The sequence below is a fragment of the Rhinolophus sinicus genome, linkage group LG06 (genome assembly GCF_036562045.2).
Source record: "Rhinolophus sinicus isolate RSC01 linkage group LG06, ASM3656204v1, whole genome shotgun sequence".
Classification (NCBI taxonomy): domain Eukaryota; kingdom Metazoa; phylum Chordata; class Mammalia; order Chiroptera; family Rhinolophidae; genus Rhinolophus; species Rhinolophus sinicus.
In genome coordinates this window covers 10,426,464-10,442,605 of record NC_133756.1, presented here as the reverse complement: position 1 = coordinate 10,442,605, position 16,142 = coordinate 10,426,464, and the positions used below count along the sequence as shown (strand labels likewise).

Below are 16,142 nucleotides of genomic sequence, written 5' to 3'. Positions count from 1 at the left end.
TTATTAGGCCTTTTCTGACCTCTTCTTCTGGAGCCAAAGTGGACTGTTAGGTAGGATGGGAGGAGCCCTTTGTGCAGCGTCCCCACCCCACAAAACTAGAGAAAAGGAAGGAAGGGCAGAGAGAGCCCGCCAGGATGGGAGCTGAAAGGGTCTGTCCCCACTCTTCCGCTCTGTGAAGCTGCCCCCCAGTCTGGGCTTCTAGTTTCTGTTTGATTCCTTTCCTCTGACGTTCCATCCATCATCATAATTGCTCTCCTGAAAAATGAATTTGTAGTTGATTTCTTCAAAAGAGGGAATCAGCCAACAGATAAAAAGGTTGTTTTATTTAATTTGCATGAAGAGGCTGCCTGCTGCCGCCCAGCTGTGCTGGCTGGGATGCACCTGAACATGTTCAGCGGGTGTGCACAGGTAGACAGGGCTGCTCCCGGGCTCAGGACCTGCCTCCCAGGTTTCCGGGATCCGGCCCCAGACGTCAGATCCTTGGAGTCGACACTGAGATGAAATTATTCTGTCATAGGAGATCTTTGCCTGTCCTACACCTGTCATGTCTGGGGCAGGACAGGCCTCTATCCCAGGAGGGCGAGGGCCAAGAAGCCAGACACTCATGGGGGCAAAACTCAGGAGGTCAGGGACTCTCTAAGGCCAGAGGTCCAATGCATATGCAACATCATTACATTTTCTCGGGAGGAAGGGGCACTTAAATTGCAGGTGTGCTCAGGTCAAATCAGGAACCCCAGGCTCCTCTATGAGATACGGTTCACCTAAGGGTGTCGTGTTTCCTCTCCGATTCAGCAAACACTGAGGGATGTTCCCCTGTGCCCAGGGCATAGCTGGTTCTCTCCAGAAACTTCTAATGCCATGAGTATGAGCTCTGTCTTCAGGAAAATTCCTTGGTAGGGGCAGGGGTTAACGGACAGGGCAGAGCCATGGCTGGGGGTAGAAGTGGGGTCAGGCAGGCAAGGCCATCTGAAGAGATGACTCTCTCAAACGCTTGGCAGAGTCCAGGGAGGTGGGCCTCAAGGTTTCCTGGGGCAGAATGGGGCAGGACTCCCAGTGTTGTCCAACATCTGGAGAAGATGCAAAGATTCAAACAAAGCATTTATTCTTGCCTCAGAGACTCGGGTAGTCCATGCGTGGGGGGTGGAGGGGCATGGAACTTATTTATTTTGCAAGTGAAAGTGAGTTCTGGTAAGAATATCATTCAAATATTAATAATCCATTAATAATTACTCCAGGACAACATGTGTGAACGAGGTTGGCAAAGCAGACGTGTGGTTACCGTTACTGCGTACCACATACAGTGGGGACTTAGGCTGATGGAGCATCCTGCCACAAGCTGCCAAAAAGAGCATTGGGCCTTTCTGGACAGAGTCACAGGGCACCCCCGGGCCTACCAGGGCCGCAGAATGGCGGCCGAGAAGTAGCTGGGGTACAGCGGGTGGGGGCTGGTTCCACCCTGGGGCTGCTGCTTAGGGCAAGTCTCGTACCGTCTCTGGGCTTCCGTCTCCTCTCAGGAGATGCCGAACGTGGAAGGATCCGACAAACCTGTCACAGTCTGTAATAGCCTTGCTCCTTGATTGGTTCACCTGCTTATTGCTTGTGTCCTCGCCTGTCTCATGAGGCTCTGAGGACAGACGCCTTGTTTGTCTTACTCACTGCTGTGTATATAGCTCCTAGGAGGCATAGACACTGGCTGCGTGGGATGTGGACGTGACGGGTCTCGTTTGCAAGGACGGCTGTCAGGATGGTCCAGGGCAGCGTTAGTGGAGGCCGGTGGAGACCAGTTCCCTCCTGGGAGCTCCTTCCTGGTTTCGGCTGTTGTTTCCCTGCCGCCCTCTCTGTTCACATGAAAGTCCTCTAACGCCATTCTGTGAGAAGAGCAACATTCTGGGCACAAACTCTGGGTTGCAATGATTTAGGTAGGTTTGGGGTTGAGGTGGACCACGGGGTTTCCTGGCTTAAAGCTTTATGAAGATGACCAAGGAATTATTGACAGTGACTAAGTACTATTTATAATCTCCTACAGTTAATGTAAAAAGCATTATGACCAGCAACTGTAGCTCACCCAGGTGGGGCGGAGGGGGGCTTCTAACACTGATTTCTACTTCTTCTTTTCCTCTTCCTCAGGGGTTGGTGAGAACCTCTGCCTGACATACTGTGTTGTACCAGCTGAATTGTCCCTCCTCTCGAATCATCCCTCCCATGTGGACTCTCTTCTCTGTTCTAGTCCCACCTCATTTAGGCTGCGGTGGTGCGTCCCATGCCAGCATGGCCCTGTCTACTATTTGCGGAGGGGTTTTTCCTCTGCCTGCCAATGCTCAAAGCCAAGGGCAGGGTCTTTCTCTGTTGTTTATTTTGGGAAAGTTTCCTCCTTTGCAGCAACACCCAAGAGAAAGGCTGCTGTTCTGACCGCCTTACGTTACCACTGGGTTGTTTACCCTGGGAACGAGCCTCACCCCCCCCCAGCTCCCTCTGTGATGCACGATCAGCATTTCATGTTCCACTGCTGTGCGCGCTGTGTTAGAGGGACATCAGGCTTTGATTGCAAGTGACAGAAACCTCATATCAATAAGCTCACATGTCAGTAGCAGCCTTTATTAGCTCACATAGCCAAATGCGGGAAGGGCAGAGTTGCTTTGCTGTAGGGACAGCCAGCACCAGGGACAGGTCTGTCTGTGTGTCTCTCCATCTTGCTCTGACTCACATGTTCTGCCTTTTCCTACGAGTCAACTTCATTCTCTCAAGTGGCTTCTCCAGCAGGTCAGAATCACAGCCTTTTGGAATCCCAGGCTTTCGCAGAGTGTTATTTCAAGAGAAAATGTCTTTTCCCTCCGCTCTCCTGTTTGAAAGACCCCAGGAAAGGACTCAGTTGGCTACGCTTGGGTCAGGGGCTGACCCAACAGGCTCAAGTAAGAGGACAGCAGTTCCCATTCAGAACGTGGGCCTAGAGTCGGGGTTGGGGAGGACAGAGGAGCGCTGCCCTGAAAGAGGTGGTGTTGGCGGTAACACACACATTGCTGCAGGGAACATGGGGTGAGCCGGGCAAAACCATTGAGCTTATGACTGACACAGGAGGAGGGCTTCATCTCCTGGCCTTTCCACAGGGAGGAGAACTTGCGGAATCAATCCAGGCTGAAAACACATTTCTCCAGCGAACAGAAAGGCAGGCACCAGGAAATTCCTGACCAACACTCTTGATTCCTTCCCTGGAAGCAGAAAGGCAGCTTTTCTTGTTTCATCATTGTGACCCTCTGCTGTGTGGTGGGTGATTCAACTCTGGGCTTCAGGGGGACTGGAGTGAACAGGAAACCCCCTAAAGCCCTTTCTGGGGAAGGAAATCAGGTCTCTACCCCCGCTGTGTGGCACAGAATGCATCCTGTCTCCCATCTTCTCCCTCGGTTAGAGCCAGCGCAGTGGGCCCACCGTTTCCTACTTTAGAGGGCCCACCTTCCGCTTATGCCATCTTCCACATACAGCCCCTGCCCTCCAACTCACTGACATTCTCGCATCCTGAGTCTCAGGGCCATCCCTCCAGCTTTCTGACATGCCTCTTATTTGGTGACAGGTTGGGGGAGAAACAGAAAGCTCTCCCTTAGGTCTCTCAGGTTAAGTTACACTTTCCAATACAGCACTTCTAGGGAGAATGGAGGAAGGGGGAGGAATGGGAGTGGACGGGACACTCGCACAGCTACTGACAGGTAAAGCAGTGCTTCCTTTCCTGCTGGACTTACAGGCCGTGCACGCCCTCAGCCATGAGTACCAGGGACTCGGGTACCCCCAAACCCAAGGCCCCTTCGGCTCCACCACCCAATGTGTGGATTCCGGCTCTTTCCTGCTCCCCAGGCTGGCACAGCCCTCTCTTACAGGTGCATGGGGTGGCGAGGAAGCAAGGCTTTTTCACCTGGGGCTTCCTGGGCAAGAGTCTGTATCCCGTCTATACCACGGACCCTGCACTCCCCTCCCTGGGGCTGCCCTGGGCTGAGGGGCGTGACCCTTTCCTGGCACGTAGCCCAGGCAGATGCCATCCTGCTTGCAGACTCCCGTGACCGCGCTCTTTTCTCCTGGTGACCTGAACACCTTTCTGCATCTCACCTTCTTCTGGATCCTAACCCCACAGGGTTCTCTGTCCCGGCCACAATGCCTGTTTCGGTTCCCGAACAAGCTGCGCTCTTCCCTATCTCAGGGACTTCCCAATGCTAGTCCCTCTGATAGAAGTTATTACAAGTTGTAATTACTTATGAAATTTACATCATTTTCATATATAATGACTAGTTTTAATTATATAGAAAAGGTAACAGCTCTCCCTGTGCCAGGCTGATGCAACCTCACCTATCATTGCACTAAGATGCACAAACCGGCCACGCACACCCGCCACGCACACCCGCCATGCACACCCTGCCACGCGCACCCGCCACACACCCGCCGCACGCACCTGCCACGCACCCGCCACGCACACCCGCCACGCGCACCCGCCATGCACACCCTGCCACACGCACCCGCCACGCGCACCCTGCCACACGCACCCGCCACGCGCACCCGCCACGCACTCCCAAACGAAGACGCAGACACTTAACGTGGAGACACAGAACAGAGTTCATCATACATCACCCAGCAAAGCGCCCGCCGCTTCTCTCCCCTTTGCTGTCGCCGCGTTAGCCGCTCTCCTGGCCCCTGCACCTCCGTTTCTTCTCCTCCGTGTCTGGTCCCTTCCCGTCCAGATCTCGGTCCCCATCATATTGAGAATACGTTGGCCTCTCGTGGTTCTTAAGTCCATTCCTCGCCGTTGCCCACCAGCCAAACAAACGACGGAAAAGGAGCAAGAGAGTATCGAATAAACTAATTTGCAGTCTGTTGCGCACTCGTACATGTATGTGTATCTGTTTGACAAGTGTCGCCACTAAGTGATGTCACCACTAAGTGTGGGGAGACTTTGCAAGTTCTATGACAGTTACATGGCCTCCTGGACACTGTGTTCGCCCTGTACACCCAGCGTCTAGCATGGTGCCTGGCACAGAGTCGAGGGTCATTAAATACTGGCAGCACGAATGAGTAGCATGTTTCTCTGATGAAACTCATTGTTGATTTCAATGTGAATGTTGAGAGCCCCTGAATATTGAGTCCTGGGTGTGCATATGCCCAGTTAGACTGTCACTGTGGTGTCATAAGATATGTGGTCTTTTCCCCAGTTCCTGACACACAGCTCCTAAAAAACTCTTGGAATTTCCTGAGTGATAAAGGTGATAGGGGCATCTTTTGTTCTAATGAGATGCCTTTTGGTGGGACCCTACGTTGCTTCGGGATGGGGACTGGTCTCCAGAAAGACCAAGACTTGATTAGAAGCTTGGAACGTTCAGTCCCACCCCCCAATCTCCTGGGAAGAGAGACGGTCTGGAGACTGAATGCAATCAGTCATGTGTACGTAATGAAACCTGCACAAAACTCCTCGACTGTGAGGTTTAGAGAGTGTCCTGGTTTGTGAACACTTGGAGGTGAGGGGAGGGTGGTGCGCAGGGAGGGGCGTGGAAGCTCCCTCCCCTCCCCCACACCTTCCCCCGTGTGCATCTCTTCCATTTGTCGGTTCCTGAGTTACGTCCTTTATAATAAATCAGTAAATATGAGTAAACTCTTTTCCTAAGTTTTCTGAGCCATTTTAGCAAATTATGGAACCTGAGAAGGGGGTCATGGTAAACCCCAATTTATAGCCACCAGGTCAGAAGCACAGCTGGCACAGGACTTGCAACTGTCATCTGAGGTGGGGACAGTCTTGTGGGACTGAGCCCTTAACCTGTGGGGTCTGTGCTAACTCCAGGTCATTAGTGTCAGGAGTGCATTGCATTGTTGGACACCCAGTTGGTGTTGGAGAATCAGAGAACTGGTTGAGGAGGAAAAATCCCTTCCAACACACCATAGACCGTACACGTTCCGTCCTTCTTCATCTCCTGATACAAGCATTAGTGTCCCGAATAACCAACCTGATTCTACTTGTCCCATTCTGGCAGGGGGTCCTCTGACTCTGGGATAATGGACAAGACCGTCTCCCTTTCTTCTCTCTTCTCTCTTCTCCCCCCTGCCTTGCCCCCACACCCAGTAAAGATGGGGAGAATGACTGAACAAGCATGAAATAAATGGAAACTTCCCTCCAGAATGAACCCACTAATGGTAAATTGATGCGAATGAATACATTCAAGTGGGAAATGATCCAAATATATGCTAATGAAGCTGAATATGCATTATTTAGACTAAAACAAACTAACTGCGAGTCAGGAAATAAAGTAGGTGAATTATTAGTTTGGCAACTCAAAGAAAACTTAAGCACCATTCCAGAAACAGGCAGAGGCTGGCAGGAAAATGTAGTTAATGAATTCTAAATCAATTAACTGCAAATTGATGGTGCACTGGAAGTTTAGTCACCCCCCACTTCCTCAGATTGTTTTCTGAAAATTTAAAAAGAAAACGCTGTTGCTATGCACTTTTCTTGTTTTCTCTTCCTAAATGGGCTCTCCTGGAAACTTGAGTCTCAGAAAACAAAAAAGGAAGAAAACTACAAACAGATCCCAGAGACCCTGAGGTGGGTAATGGGGCTATTTTGGCTACAGGGAGAGATAAATAATGCAAAGAGGAACTTCTCGACTCTTCTTTGTCAAAGAGAAGCACCCTCAGACGGAAGAGAGGAAAGCAAGCCTTGATGCGAGGGAACGAAAGCCTGGAAAGGAAATAGAAGAACACGCCTTGTCTGTCCAGAGGAGAACAACTCAAGTGTCCCGGCTGAATTGCAGCCCGAGGCACAGAAGATCACAGACGAGGTCCCTCTGAGGCTGTGAGACGGAGGAATCCCTAGGAAGGGGTTAGAATGCAGGAGGAGGCACAGTGTTTTCGAAAGATGGGGTCTATCAATTCCAAGGAAGAGCCTCAGGTTTAGTTCCTAAAACGTTACAGTTTGTGAGATCATAGGAGAGTAAGCAGTAACCAGTTGGACCAGCCTGGGTTCACCACGAACTAGATCTTTGCTGAAAGGGTACTTCTGTTGATGTGTGCTCTCCTGATCTCTCTAGAAAATAGCCCTGCCCATCTCACCCACCCCTCCCCATTCCCATCCCCAGCTTTATGTTTCTCTGTAACACTCAATGTCATTAACGCATATGGTGCCAAACAGAGGGTGCCAAAAAAGGTATACACGTTTTAAGACAGGAAAACTATATTAAAATGATAATACTCAATATATACCGATAACAAAAGGTGAACACAAATCATGTCTGACTTCTGCAATGACAAGAGGTGCTCACAGTGGTGACCATCAGCGTCCAGATGCTTCTGATGTCAGTGCTTGAGCAATGTTTACCAAAATGTCCACTTGTGTACATTTTTTTGGCATCCACAGTATATTTACTTATTTCTTTTCCTCTCTTCCCGCTGGACGGTAAGCTTCCTATGTCTAGGACTTTGCCTGGCACCTCAACAAATGCCTCTTGAATAAGATTTCTCCCTCATTTCACATTCACCCAGTATGGCCAGGTCCTCAAGGCAGACCTGTCCCCACCTCTCCACTCACTCACAGAGACCCTGGAACAGAGAGTCAGGAGGCAGCCCTGCACCCTGAGTGCTTAGGTCTCAACCTTTTAAGGCACATAGCCCTGCCCACTAGGAAATACGACCCAGTGGACTCTGAATACTCAGACTGACAATTCCTCATCCCACAGGGGGGCACAAGGAGGGGGCAGAGGAGAGCAAGCAGCTCAGCGGAAGGTCCTCCTTCCTCTGGGAAGAAACAGCAGTGTGGGGGGGAAGGGGCAGCAGTGGCCCCTTTGCACACTCATGACTCACCTTGTCTACTGGGATGAGAAGACAGGGAGAAGTCATAGCCGGTGAGTTCTGACTCAGCCCTGTGCTCCCTCGATACCTCGCTGTCCCTGAACGTGGTGGTAATGTTGGTGAAAAGGGTACAAGACACGTGAAGGACTCCTGCTGCCTCAAGCCAGCCAAAGCATCGCGAGCTATTCCAGCTTGGATGATTGGCCTAGTGACTCAGTTATCTGTGGCCGAATTAACTGACTTGCCGATGAACCAGCAGAAAACAAATAATAATGAGGAAAATAATGGGGGAGGGGTATATGTGAAAAAAGTCAAAGTGATTACCAATCAGTGATAACATCCTTCTTTCAGAAGATGCCAACTATTTGGAACTACCTAGTTCCCTTTAGGTCCACACTGTGTCCTTGGCAACATGAAAACATTTCCCTAGCAACAGTCTGTTCAGGCAGCACGTGGCTGAAAGTGCCACGGTGAACACACCGATGAAAATACCTTTGTGACTGACTGGCTGTGACATGTGTGGACTGAGGTCTGACACCTTGAACAAAATGAGGTCACTTGGCAGAGAGGTGGGGAATAGCACGGTCTGGGAGGGGCTGGTCACAAAATCAAGACCCCCAAGCTGCTGGGCTTTGTCACCTCCACCCATGCAGGCTGCCAGACTGTTTAGAAAGCAAAAATCTCAGCCTGCTCAGTGACAAACCATGTTAGTGTAGGCTTTGTTCTCTAGTCACACAAAAAAGATAGCTTCGATGGAAACAAACAATGTAACAGACTGCAGAATGAATGGTAAATGTGTTTCTACAAGTTGGATGTGATTGTAACACAATCAGCTGACAACTAAAATGTGTCATTTGGCATGTTTTTATTATTAGCAGTTAGCAGCCATTTGGGGTTCTCCGTGACCTCTTTCCCCCTCCATCATCCCAGTATATTCATTCCAAATAGACGTATATGCCAGCCAGTGGGGCAGAGATATAACAGCGAGCAAACACGTCTGGTACCTGGCTCACGGTGTTGACAGGCAAGAGCTGACTATAGATGCCGCAGGCTGAGTGACCAGGTGTGACCACCTCTCTACTCTTCCTCAAGTATGTTCAGAATGAAGGGATATGGTAGAGCTTGTTTAGGAGGTGGAGTAGATGGACATGAAGAGGCAGTTTGGAAAAAAATAGGAATCTTATTTCAGCCGAGAAGCTTCTTAACGGAAGAGGTGCTATTGGGTGGAATGTGGTCATTGTGACTGCTGACCCGTCATGGGGAAGAACGGTCCTGGGAATGCTGCCTCTCTGTGCTCTGACGTCTGTCCCCTGAAGGAAAAGGGCAGAGCAGACCGGGTTTGGGTTAGTGCCCAGTTCACCCGGTTTCCAGAGGTTGGGCACTAACCCAAACCCAGGGCTGGTTTTCTACACGTGGAAATTCTGTAGCATGATAAAAATTAAAACAAGAGTTAGATTAAATCACACAGAAACTAGTATCAGTCAAATTAGAGTTCACGTAAATCAGCAGGAAACTGTCAGCATCAGAATTCACAGCTGAGGGGCCCCTTTGTCGTTGCCCCAGAGAAAGACGGAGGGACAAGCTGAGAAGCCAGTAGATATGTGGGCTATTGGTCCCCAAGGGAGCTCCAAACATGGAGTAAGTTCCCCCAGGAAAGGGAGAGGGTGATGAATCCAGGCCATGACTGCAAGCATCCAGGTCAGAGCTGGGTCCGCTCGGGGGGCTGGGCAGCATGAGTGGGAGGAGGGGGCAGGCAGACGGGTTGATGAAGAGCATCTGGAAGATCCAGCCTGGGCCAGTCAAGATGAAGGTGCGATGGACAGTCCACTCCTAAGAAATGGCGACTGACAAGAGTGGGGTCAGCAAATCAGCCCCAGCCAGCCCGCTGGGGAACAGGCCAGGCTCCTTGCCAGATGCCGGAGACACAGCATCTGAGACCCCGACAGAAGGGAATGTGCTTGCCACACTGAGAAAGTGGGTTGGAGAAACTCTCATCTGGTCTTGACGCCAAATTAGGAAGATGGACGCTCCTCCAGATGTCTCAGCTCGCGAGCATATGGCAAGGGAAATGCTCTCCTACCAAGGCAAGGACGATCCTTTCCTGAGTGCCAGCATTGTGCTGGGCATTGAGGACAGAGAGGGAATTGAATGGTCATTGCCCACGGCCTCTTGCAACTTGCAGTCTTGTAAGGGATAGTAAACAAGCAAATAAACACATGGATAATACCAGACTGTGTTAAGTACTGTGAAGGAAACACAACAGGATTTACAGTGAAGAACAACAGGGTGACAAAACCTTAAAGATGATCAGAGAAGGCTCTTTGAGGGGGATGAGGTTTAAGCTGAGACCGAAGGCATGACGAGGACCCACTTACGCCTCCTTTAGGGGAGACTGCAGCTGAGATGGAGCTTAATTTCAGCAGCAAGCTCGGGCAGGTGTTTCTGTTTCTCTTCAGTCTAGCTCTTTATTGAATTTTTCTGTTTATCCTGTTTTTATTAAGTGTCATCTCAGGTCTACTGTAATAATTTGACAAATTTGCTTTCTAGAGAAAGAACATGCTTACCGAAACTTGTGATAAATACTCTGAGTCCCAACAGACGGACTGGAAGGGAGACCCTGCTAAATGTGGCTCCACAGCCACCTTTGACTGTGACCGGAAGCCAGGCCCAGTGCCCACAGGACAGAGTCCCTGGGAATATGCTTGCTTATCCAAGACATGCCAGAGATACGGGCACTCAGCTATCCCATTCAGCTCTCCTACCTACTGGGATAGTCGGTTCTACTGTACGCAGTTGGCTGAGCTCAAGTTGGGAGAGGAGGGTGGGTCTCAAGGTGCAGGTTTCAAGGAGAAAGCGCCTAACTCCTGTTGTTCCCTTGGATGGTGGTAGCAGAGTCAGAGAAATGAGACAATTATGAATGGGGCTACGAGGGGCCCATGCCATCATATTCATCCTGTACCCCCACCTCCACAAGAGTTCCACTTACACCGTCTCCTTGGCCCATTGCGGTCGGGTCTGCAGAAAGGTCAAGGCTCTGGGTAGAGATGTGCCAAACCTCTGGAATTTCAGGCCATGGATTTATAGTCACATCTTGTGAGGCATGTGTGATGGGGAAGGACCACAAACGCTGTAAGGCACGGTTTGTCACTGACTTTCTCTGTGACCCTGGGCAATTTCTTTGCTTTTCTTGGCCTCCATTTCCTCGTCTGTGAAATAAGAGTTTGGCCTACATGGCTTCCAGTTCTGACACTTAGGATGTATATTCCACAAGGTCAAGAGACTTAGGAAGTTAAGAAATACAGCTAATGAGTAAAAGTTAAGTAGCCAGTAGACATGGCTGTGATCGTTCAAAATAGAAGGCTATGTACCTGCAGGCCTGCAGAGAGGAGATGCACGCCTGTCGCCAAGTTCCAGAAGCTTGAACCAGGAGGCCCTGTGGGTAGCCAGCCTCTGAGAAGGTCCCACGGGGGTCCTTGCCTCCTGGTGTTCATGCCCTTATGTATTGCTTTCCCACATTATATCAGGGTTGCCCTGTGTGACCAATAAAATACGGTGAGTCCTGGTAGCCCGTGACTCCTAATGTTACGTCATAAAAGACATTGCCGCTGCCACCTGGCTTTCTTGGATCATTCATTCTTGGGAAGCCATGCCATGAGTACACTTGAGTCTATGGAGGGACCATGTGATGAGTAACTGAGGTGTCCTGACAGCAGCCAGCCCACTTGCTGGCCACATGAGGGCGCCATCTTGGAGGTGGCTCTTCCAGCTTCAGTCAAGCTTTCAGATGACGGCAGCCCAGACTGACATCCCGCTACAACTCATGCAAGACCCTGAGCCAGAATCATCCAACTCAGTTTCCTCTGAATCTCTGACTTATAGAAACTGTGTGAGATGATATTTCTTGTTATTTTCAGTTGCCAAGTTTGGGAATAATTCGTTACCGGGCAGTAAATAATGAATACACCATCCCTTATACACCAAAGGAGGTGGCTCAAAGGTGGTGCTTCCCAAATTTTGTTTGCTGGAGCTCTGGTCCCAGGAGATGCTCACCAGCCCAAAGAACTTAAGAATCCCTGGAGTACACAAACCTGTTTTTGTTTATCCCAGAGTTCTTCAAACTCACACGTCTATGGACACCCTTTTGTGCCTAACATTTCCAGGAATTCATGCCCCATAAAATGTGCTTTGGCAACGACTGTTCTAGGACAAATGGAAGGTTTGATTTCTACTAATGTACTGAAATCTTGCCTACTTGTTACCCCTCAGGTCTGTTTGGGTTCAAACTACATCTACATTCATCCATTCATCCTCCAAGGTAGCCATCCATGTATTCAACAACTTCACCTCTGCTGGAACCCATGCCGGGTACCAGAGTACAGATATAAATCATATGCTCCCCGTCTTTAAGGCTCACCGTCTCACGGGGTTCAGCAGAGTGATCAGAGCACAGGCGTGGGTGTCAGAATGCCTGATTCTGAAGCCCAGCTCTGGCCCTTACAAGGTGACCGTGGACGAGTCTCTTCGTCTCTCCAATTCAGTTTCCTCATCTGCAAGTTGAAACTAACAATGATTGTATCTATCCCATAGGGAAGATTTTAGAATTCAGTGAAGTCATATCGATAAAGCACCAATTATGTGCCTGGCACATAGTAAGTGTTGAATAAATGTGAGCTGTTCTCATGTTTGTGATCCATTCTGCAGAGTTCAGCTCAGGTGCTGTTCCCTCCAGGAAGTGTTCTCTCACAGCAGTACCCCCAAGCTGACTATGGTGCCCCTGGTCTTTCCTTCCTTGAGAATATCCTGATCTTACCTCCATCACGCAGCGCTTTCCTACTGCATGACTGGGGACAGGAAGGGGCCTGCTGTGACCAAAGCAGAGAGTGGGAATATGAGAGAATGAGGTGGAAGAGGTAGGTTTGGGGATTTTTTTTTCTAGGCTGAACTTCTGTGTTGTGGGAAGCTGAGAGAGTTTCACGGCAGGGTGTGGTCAGCCAGCCTGGGGCCTGGCTCACCTTCCATCAGAACGATGTCCCATCAGGCCGTCTCTACCAGCACAGGAGCAGAACACTGCTCTGAGCCCTGTGTTGGGAGCCAGTGGTTTTATGTGTCAGGGGTTGACCTCATTGCTCTAGGTCACTGCCATTTTGTTCAGACACATCTGGCAGACAGGTAACACCCCCACTTTGTTCACCTGGGCAGACACAGCAGAAGATTTGAGTGATGATGTGGAGTCCGCTTAGGTCCCCCAGGCCTGCATCCCTGGGGTGGAGGGAGCTCTGGGCTAAACAGTGGCTGTAGGAGTTTCTTGTCTTATTACAGATGCATTGCTCACTCAGAGGGGTTTTGCAGAGAACAGCTGGCAAATTTACTTCAGTATCTGCCTCCCCTGGCCCTTGCCTTTACTCACGTCTTCCTTGCCCCCAATTCCAAATGGATGGGTGCCTTTCCATCGAGACAGCCTTGAAAGAGCCTCTGCGATGACTCTAAAGCCTTCCCAGCTCTCCAGAGGCAGTTTCCAACCAGCCAGCCTGGCTCAGGGACTCCATCACCTCCCTCCTAGCCCACCCAGAGCAGGACAAGTGGCCACGTGACAGCAGCTCCTGAGGGGTCCAGGCGACACCTGGTGCCCCCACCTCTGCTCTCGTTCCTTCTCACGCACAATTCCAGAGGCGGAATTCTTGACAATCTCTTTTTCTTCTTCAATCTGTGAAATCAGGCACCAGAGGGCAAACGGGGGCTCCGGGTCTCCAATTATCTCTCTCCCCCTGCCTCTCAGGGAGCCTCACACGCTCCCACTCGGTTCCAAGCAGCCAACAGCCTCTCGGAACCTGTTGAAATCTATTACCGACCTTTGGTCCCATCACCACAAAGGAGCTTTCTGCAGCACGAAGATGGATTAAACAGAAATGAATTGACCGACAGAGGCTTTACCACCCTCTCCAGTTTTGCCTCCCTTTCCCCCCTTCTCTCCCTCTGTCTCACTTTTATTTTTTCATAGAATGCCAGCTGGGCAGAGCTGATATAAGGCAATGTGGCCCGAATAGACTGAGGTCACAAACACCTGAACGAAATTCACTTTGTTCATTTTGCAAACTAGGACGCTGGCGGTGCGACGGCACGGGGGCCGGTTAGTGCTAAATGCATCGCGTCTGGCAAAAAAGAAAATAAAACAAAATGAAAAGCCCATAAAGTTGAACCGTTAAATATTTAGGGCTCGTGATAAACAGGATGTCATAATATTTGTTGAATTGCATTTGCTAGTCGATGCATCTTTTCCACTTAAGGCCCCAGTTTTTGGAGGTAGATGGAGAAAACTAGAAGAATTGGGTTGCATCAAAAAATGAAACGTGGGCTTTAATTTAACCTCAAAAGACAAATCTCGCCGTCTGCCTGCCCTGGGCTGCATGGCTGTTAGTGCTCTTGAACGGGGGTCTTTGCCTCCCTTGGAGCCTGTCTCTTCGTGCTCACACACAGCTCCATGTGTAATTAAGCAGATGCTCTTTGACATTCAACTTAAATTATCAAATGTCAGGACATGACACTTTATTTGTGTATGTTTTCCTTGCTTAGCAATTCAGGCAGTAGCTGGGGAAGGGAGATGTGTCTGTTGAGCTCCAGGAAGGAACTTCTTGTAGCCTGAAATTCTACTCTTAGATTCACTTCTGTGGCTTACTACCTTTTGTCATGCAAATTCCCCAGGAGAACCCATGCAGACTCAGTTACTTACTTGATCAGAGGGTAGGTTAATGAGATCTTTTCTCAAGAGCAAAAAATGAGAGTGAATATAAGAAATTGGAGAGTCTGAGATGTGGGGAGCCCCTTGCTCTGGCCTGGGAGACAGTAGTAGATTCCTTCTCAGTAGGCCTGGGAGATCCTGCTAAAAAAATGAGGTGGGGCTGGGGGAAGAAAAAAGGGAGAGAGAGAGAAGAAAAAAAGGGAGGAGCCTCAAGGGTGTACATTGTGTATAAATTACCGAGTTCACCTGAAGTGTATACCACCAGCACCCTACCCCGTTCTGTGGTGCAAACCATCTAGTCAGGAAGTTTGCACTGCTAGGGGGTGCTTGCCTTTTCGTCAGGAGCCCAAAGGGTCAGGCAAAGGGCAAAGTTCGGTCTTCTTAAAGTAGAAGTAGGAATGCTTGGGGCCAGCCCCAGGAATCACTGTGATCTCAGGGGTCAGCAAGAAGTGGTTTTCAGGATCTCTGTGCAATGACTACCCAAATCATCGTGCAGTGATCTTGGGTGTCAGTGAGCAATGACCTTGAAAATTAGGGAGAAGTTGGGCTAAAGCATCAATCTTTAGTGACCTTGAGAACCAGCAGGCAGTGACCTTGGAAATCAGCGACTAGAGCTCTGGTACATCAGTAGTGGGGACTCCCAGTAGAGGGCACTCAGAGAGGCCTGGAGACAACAGGGCAAGCCCTGGGTGCCCACGTGGGGCCAGCTGATGCGGGCTGGACCAGGGGCGATGCTTCAGCTTCCTTGGCCAGGCTCTCACCACACCAGCACTGATCATCCTTCCCTCCCCTGGGCTGCTAGGGCCCAACTAGCCTTTTGCTGAGCTGCTTCGGGCTCTGGAGAAGTCCAGGCACCTGAGCTGAGCCGTCCTCCTCTGTTGCCAGGCTCTTGTGACAGGCTTGACCTATGGCAGTGTCCACACTGTCTGCAACGGCATCAGAGCCCAAGCCTCTGGGAGGCCACTGCACAGGGCCAGGTTGGAGCCAAGCTCACAATTTCAGCAGGCTTGTTTGTTTCCATACAACATTTGGGACTTACTGCCACCATCTGGACTTACTCCCCATCAAAGCCCACTCTCTTATTAGCTGCCCACGCTGTTACTGACGTCAGCCAGGTAGCCTGGCCAGACTCTGGGGAGCTTGCAGGCCAATGGCTCACAGGGCATGAACTGGCTCCCTGGGGCAGTGTGTCCGGGCCCCTGGGGTGGGCAGGGCTGAGGCAGAGGGTACATGGGCAGGGAGGGAAGTGGTTGTGCTGTGTGTGTGTTTCTGTGAATGCGCAGGAGTGTGAGTCCAAATTTGCCTCTGTGTGCTTGTGTATGTTTGTGTATCTGAGTGTCATGTGCCTTTGGGTGGGAAGGTGTGTATCAGCATAGTAAATGGTGAGAGCACTAGCTATGGCCTGCTGGAGCCTCGATTTTATTATCTGAAAAAACGGGAGACTGCTACTGCCCAGCATGTAGGATCGTCAGGAGTCAGCTTAGATGATGGGTATCAGTCACTTGGAAATAATGCCTGACACATAGTAAGCACTCAATACATATGATATTATCCTATTGTCCTGAGAGTGTGGGCTTGTGTGTGCGGGTCTGCACGT

At 50.3% G+C, this 16,142-nt stretch overlaps 1 protein-coding gene across 1 annotated transcript in view; it reads left to right on the top strand.

Moving 5' to 3' along the window:
- GRIK3 (glutamate ionotropic receptor kainate type subunit 3) overlaps positions 1-16,142 on the top strand; it is a 212,050-nt gene that overhangs the window by 91,398 nt on the left and 104,510 nt on the right. The gene's annotated exons all lie outside the window — the stretch shown is intronic.